Here is a 6,593-nt window from a genome sequence, read left to right as displayed (position 1 = left end):
ATATAGATAGATATATAGATATAGATATAATATATATATTTATATACATTTTATATATATTTATATATATATATAATGTAATAAATAATATATATATTATTTTTCAATAATTACTTATATTATTTTTAATTACTTATTATTATTTTTCAATAATTACTATACATCTCATTTGACAATACATCCTACATACCAATCTTTAACACAATAAAAAATTAAAAAATTATTAGGTGCATGTCTTCAATTTTAAATATAATTAATTTTCCTCCCTCCCTACAAATATCTGGCGTCTCCTTTGTATTGCTTGGGGCTTGTTGATTTCTTGCGCTTGCGTTTGGAATCTGCCCTTCCCAAGCCTGGCAATAATCCCGTGAGGCAGGGGAAGCTCAGAGCAAGGGCCAGGCAGACCGGCATTCTGAAGTGGGCCTTTCAAGGCCAGCCTGGTGTAGTGGTTAAGAGCGGTGGGTTGGAGCAGTGGACTCTTAACCTGGAGAACCAGGGTTGATTCCCCACTCCTCCACACGAGCAGCGGATTCTAATCTGGTGAACCGGGTTGGTTCCCCCTCTCCAACACATGAAGCCAGCTGGGTGACCTTGGGCCAGTCACACTTTCTCAGCCTCACCTACTTCACAAGTTGTCTGTTGTGGGGAGGGGACGGGAAGGAGATGGTAAGCTGATGAGAAAGTTGGCATATAAAAACCAACTCGCCTCCTCCTCTGTACACATGCCTTAACTGCATACAGCTGTATGCTCAAAGGGTCTACACCAGCGGTTCCCAAAGTGGGCAGCACCACCCCCTGGGGGGCGGTGGGATTACCTAGCGGGGCACTAAGAGGCAAGGGGGCAGCAGGGGGGCGCTAGAGGTGGGCCCCTTGAACTGTATTGTTGGATAGGGTAGGGGGCACTGGGGTTGAGTTTGTGGAACCAAGGGGGCAGTGGCCTGAAAAGTTTGGGAACCACTGGTCTACACTAAGAGTAAATGCCCACAGGTTGGGGCCAGGGCTAGCTTTGTTATACACTGACTGTTGTGCCTTTTTGCACTGCTAATGGGACAGGGTTTCATGGCAAAGCCACTTCTGCCACACTTAGAATGCATAACTTCCTTCATCTTGCTTATGTGTCATTGTACTTGGTTTTGGTGACAGACTTGGGTCAGACAAAACACTTCCTCACTTATTTATGAGTATAATTCCAGAACAGTAGCTATATCAATCTGTTGCAGTAAAAATAAGGAGTCTTGCAGTATCTTGAAGTCTAACAGCTTTTTTATCCCAGCACAAGCTTTTTTGCGGGCTAGAGGTTATGAAGAAAAACACACACAATGTGAACCGAAGGGTCACTGGGTCGTGAAATGTAGGAAATACAGCACTACATAAATCTGACAAAATGGGCTGTAGTTATGCTGGAATAAATCTTGTAAACCTTCAAAGTGCAACATGAGTGTTTTCTATATTTATGGTAGTTATAGATAAGAATTATGGAACAATAACAGTATTGTAGCATCTTTTATTGGGATTTTTTCTTCAGGCTAGATGTTCAGTTATCCATAACCATATTTAATGTATGAATATGTTGCCATGTCATGTGATGATGTTTAGTACCTGGAATGTTTTTTTCAGAGGACTGGTCAAACTCACTATAGAAGATAGGTCTGCCCATGTATATGAGCCAAACTATCCAAATGGAGCCTCCTTGGTTAGTGAGTTTACCTCTGACTGCTGTATGTTGAGGCAAATAACAGACTATAGTTATTACATCTTGTCCTGCCTGTGAGTTCCCATAGACATCTGAGACTATTGGAAAATGAATGCTAAACTAGATGGATTCCCCCCTTCTTTTATTTTCTTCAAAAGAAAAGAACAGAAAAAAACAAAGAAAAGGCTTAAGAAGAATAGAATAGAATGGAATGGAATGGAATGGAATGGATCAGTTGAACTCCATCAAAATTGAGGAGAACAATGTCCTTCCTAACCAGCATTACTGCTTTCTTTTCAGGGTTTTGTTTCAATTTGTTCACTTTTAGCCAGCTAACCACTATGGCCAAGCACCAATTCAGGACCTTTACTGCATCACCAGGACATTTGAATAATGATATATAGAACTGAGTATCATCAGCATATTGATGACAACCAACCCCAAAACTACAAATGATTTGTCCTTACATAGAAATTAAAAAGCATGGGGGATAGAACTGTATCCTGTGGAACCCCACAAGATAGGTCCCACAATGATGACAACTGGTTTCCAACAGCAACAACCTCTTGAGTCCGATCCATGAGGAATTATTTGAACTAATTCAACGCACATCCCCTGATACCTACTTCTGTCTCCAGTTGCCTCAACAAGATAGCGTGATCCACTGTATCAAAGACTGCAGATAAATCCATTAAGAGCAACAGAGAGGTTTGGCCTTTGTCTACAGTGAGATGGAGTTTGTCAACTATTGCTAACGGAGCTGTGTCTGTCCCATACCCTGGCCTGAAGCCAGACAGAGAAGGATCTAGAGCACATGAGTTATCCAAGAAGGAATTGGTTTGCCACCTCTCTCTCAGTCACTGCCCAGAACGGATAGATTAGAGACCGGGTGATAATTGCCCACATCATTTTCCTGCAGGGATGGTTTTTAAAGTAGGGAATGAATAACTGCCTCTTTGAGTGGCCGAGGGAAGGTACCCCAAGTTAGTGACTGATTTATAATAGATGCTAAGGGTTTGTTGATGTGGTCCTTACAGGATTTTACCATCCAGGAGGGGCAGTGATCCAGGGAACAAGTAGTGGCCTTCACAGGTCCTAGGATCTTGCCTATATCCACCATGGAAACTAGGACAAAATGATCCATAAGTAGCCCAAGTGGTGTATTAGTCTCTCAACCAGGGGGCTGGGTTTACATGTCTTTAGTTTCAAAAAACAGTTCCACCCTCCCAGTAAAACCAAAATAGCCTAAAATGTAAAACTGACATCTCTTGAAGGCCTTTCCTTTTTAGAACATTAATTGCATGGAATTTGGCTTAATTAAAGTCTTTTGTAGCTGTGTTGGTTTGATAGAATAAAAATAGAGCAAATGAGGCCTTTTCTTTTATTAAACCAACTAGTGCTGGGAAAGCATGTTTTCTTTAATTGAAAGCTTGCACTTCCTGCTTTTCCAAACTTCAGATAGTCCAGGAAAAGTTGAATGTAGCTTGTGATTGACCTGTATTCAAACAATATATACATACATACATAAATGTATACATTAAAACCCTATATGTTTAGCATAGCTAGGTAGACCTACATTAGTTTCAAATTTCTGTGTTGTCCATATTGTTAGGCTTATGTAACCATTCACTTTTGTAGAACACTCAATTCCTTCTTATTATTGCTGCATTCTGATAAAAGGTTCATGAGCTGGCTACTAAGTGCTAAAATTACTCCACTTGCTTTTAAGCGTTTTTTAATTGACTGCGCTTAGAATAGTTGACCTTGAAATTCTCTATGGTTTTGACTTAGCAGGCATAAGGAATAAATCCTTCACAACTCTGGAGGTTAGGGGGAAAGGGTGTGTAGGAAACCAGAAATGCTGGGACAACTGAATATTTTCCACTCAATGGATGTGTTACCATAGTCTTCAATAGAGTATGGATTGTGTCCTTCAAGTTTCTTTATGCTTTTTAACAGTCCACAAACTAAGGGTAGCCTGCCACATGAGCACTGCCCAGGGACAACCACTGTGTGGTTAGAGTGTCAGACTAGAAACTGTCACTCTCAGCCTAAACTCCTCACGGGGTGATTGTTGTGAGGATAAAATGAAGGAGGGGTAGGTGATGCTTTAAGCTACTTTGAGTCCCCACTAGGGAGAAAAGTGGTCTCTGGTCATTCATGTGTGGCTGTTTCCTCGCGGTCACCCTGCTGACTACTTCGGGGCTTTGCATTGATTATGCATGCATTTTCTGACTGTCAGAGGTCACCTTGCTCTCCCCATGCATTTCCCCCCCGTTTTCTGGATGCTGGCTAAACACAAATCCAGGAAACGCAGCCAAAATGTGCGGAAATGCATGGGGAGAGTGAGGCGACCTCTGAAAATTGAAAATGCATGCTTAATCAAATCAAAGCCCCAAATTAGTCAGTGGGGTGATTTAGTTTAATGAATAAAATTAAAAATATTAGGATTGGAATTATCTATACTAAAGAGTACATAGGCTTATTGATGGATGGAGGAAGATGTAGAGGAAGTCTTCTTTTTTGGGGGGATATATTTTCAACAACAATACAACGTGTTTTTTTATTATTGTTAGCATTTGTAGAAATGTATATGTTTATTTGACTTAGAAAAACAATAAAAATTATGTTTAAAAAAAGATGTTATGCTAATGTTGCATTAGGGATTTTTTTCTAATTGACAAGCATGGCTACCTACAATTTTGGCTGTTGTAAATAGTGATTCTCCCATCAGCTTAGGTAAAATTAGCCAAAATTGCAGGACTAAGCTCTTTTCCGCATGGGTTTTTTAATTGGTTTTGACCCCATACAGCCTTGGTTTATCCCCTGATTTCTGCATTCATTTTTATGCCTTTAGCTTTCACTTTTTTTGTTCCTCGGGGGGGGGGGGGGTTGTCCAGTGCTTTTGAGACCACTTTTACCCTGGTGTTTTTCTTGAAGCCAATTTTGAGTTGGCATTTCCTAGTGTGTAATATTTCTATTGATTTTTTTGTCCCACCCACCTCCAGCCTACTTTTCAATTATCAGACTGTCATCATCCTTAAACCACTCCTTCCCCCACAAAGACAAGTGAGTAGGTTCTCTGAATTCCCAGCTTTCATTTAAAAAAAAAAGTCTCTAGCCCTTTCTCTTGCAGTAGGGTTGCCAGCCTCCAGGTGATGGCTGGAGATCTCCTGTTATTATAACTGATTTCCAGGTAACAGACCTCAGTTCACCTGACGAAAACAGCCACTTTGGAAAGTGAAGTGTATGGCATTATACCACACTAGAGTCCCTCCCCTCCTCCAGCTCCATCCTCCTTTGGCCCCACCCCCAAAATATCCTGGTATTTTCCAACCTGGAGCTGGCAACTCTACCAAAGGGAGATATGCATTTTTCCTTATGTCTCCACAAGGGAATAGGCTAGAGACTTACTTTTTTAAAAAAGCTGGGAATTCGAAGAATCTGCTTAAACTATCATTGCAACACTACAGCATTATATCAATATCTTAGGGCTGTGTTTGTTTTTTTAATAAGGGGTGCTTTAATACCACCAATAACAACACCTCCTGTGGACAGAATCATGTGTGTGTTTGTCTCTTCTAGTTTCAGCAGTCTATTGACCAGCACTTAAATTTCTTGCCTTGTAGTTAAAAGGTTATCTGAATAGATGGCTTACACATTTTCTTAATTGATTAATTAATGATTAATTGATTAACAGTGATGCCAAATCATACTGAAAGTGTTGAACATCACCAGTAAACACGGCAGTGCTTGCATACTTATTATGGTTGACTATGGCTTTGTCATTCATCACTAATGTCCAGTGCACCCATCTATATCTGATGAAGGGAGCTTTGACTCTCTAAAGCAGGGGTGTCAAACTTAAGGCCCAAGGGCCAGATCTGATCCCTTGAGAGCTCTTATCTGGCCCACAAGCCAGCCACGGCAGCCACCCCACCACCTGTCCTGAATGGCCCACACTAGCCTGATCTTGCCAGATCTCAGAAGCTAAGCAGGATTGGCCCTGGTTAGTATTTGGATGGGAGACCACCAAGTCCAGGGTTGCTATGCAGAGGCAGGCAAGAGCAAGCCACCTCTAAACATCTCTTGGATTAAAAACATTGCACTTTCTACCACCAAGCTAATTTAAATCAGTAGACTTAAACTGGAGTAACTGTGCATAGATAGCATTTAAAACCAGTTCCACCCCCATTACTTTGTCCAGTACATTATCTCATTTCTTGAAATTATTTAGCATGCAGAAAAAGTTATCCATGGATTCATAGATCCATAGATTCAAGATGCAACTGTTCCATTGTTCAGAAATATGGTGGTTGTATATTACAAAGATCAAATAAACAGTTAATGTACACCACAGAGATAATTTAAGTAAGAGAGCTGTTACTTGTCACAAAGGTAGCCCAAAGTTAGCTGTGTTTTTTGTAAAGCAACTTTGATCATTATCTCTAAAAGCTTTCTAAGTGGAATGAGGATGGGAAAGACAATTATTTACTTTTAAACTGATCTGAGAAAAAATTTCCATGCCTCTGTGTTTTGGGAAAGCAATTTGGGAAACCTTTCTAATTAGAAAAAACAAGAACAAAAAGGAATCTTAGAGCATCTTACATACTAACAGATTCATTGTGTTTTGTACTCTATGAAGATTATGCCACAACAAATCTGTTAGTATTTAAGGTGGCATAAGACTCCTTTTTTGTTTTTGGTACAATAGATATCCCTCTGGAATCTCTTTCCAATTAGTAAACCATTCTTTTATAACACCTATTAATAGTTTTGTCCGTTGTGTCATAGGAGGGATCATGCAGATAACAAAAAGAGCTTTGGAGGAGAAGTTGTGATGCTCCATTCTGCTTTCTCCACACTTGGTAGCTTAGAACAGGCATCAGTTAACAGGAGA

This window comes from Euleptes europaea, chromosome 1 (assembly GCF_029931775.1).
Source record: "Euleptes europaea isolate rEulEur1 chromosome 1, rEulEur1.hap1, whole genome shotgun sequence".
In the NCBI taxonomy this organism is placed as follows: Eukaryota; Metazoa; Chordata; class Lepidosauria; order Squamata; family Sphaerodactylidae; genus Euleptes; species Euleptes europaea.
This window is presented reverse-complemented; position numbering follows the sequence as displayed.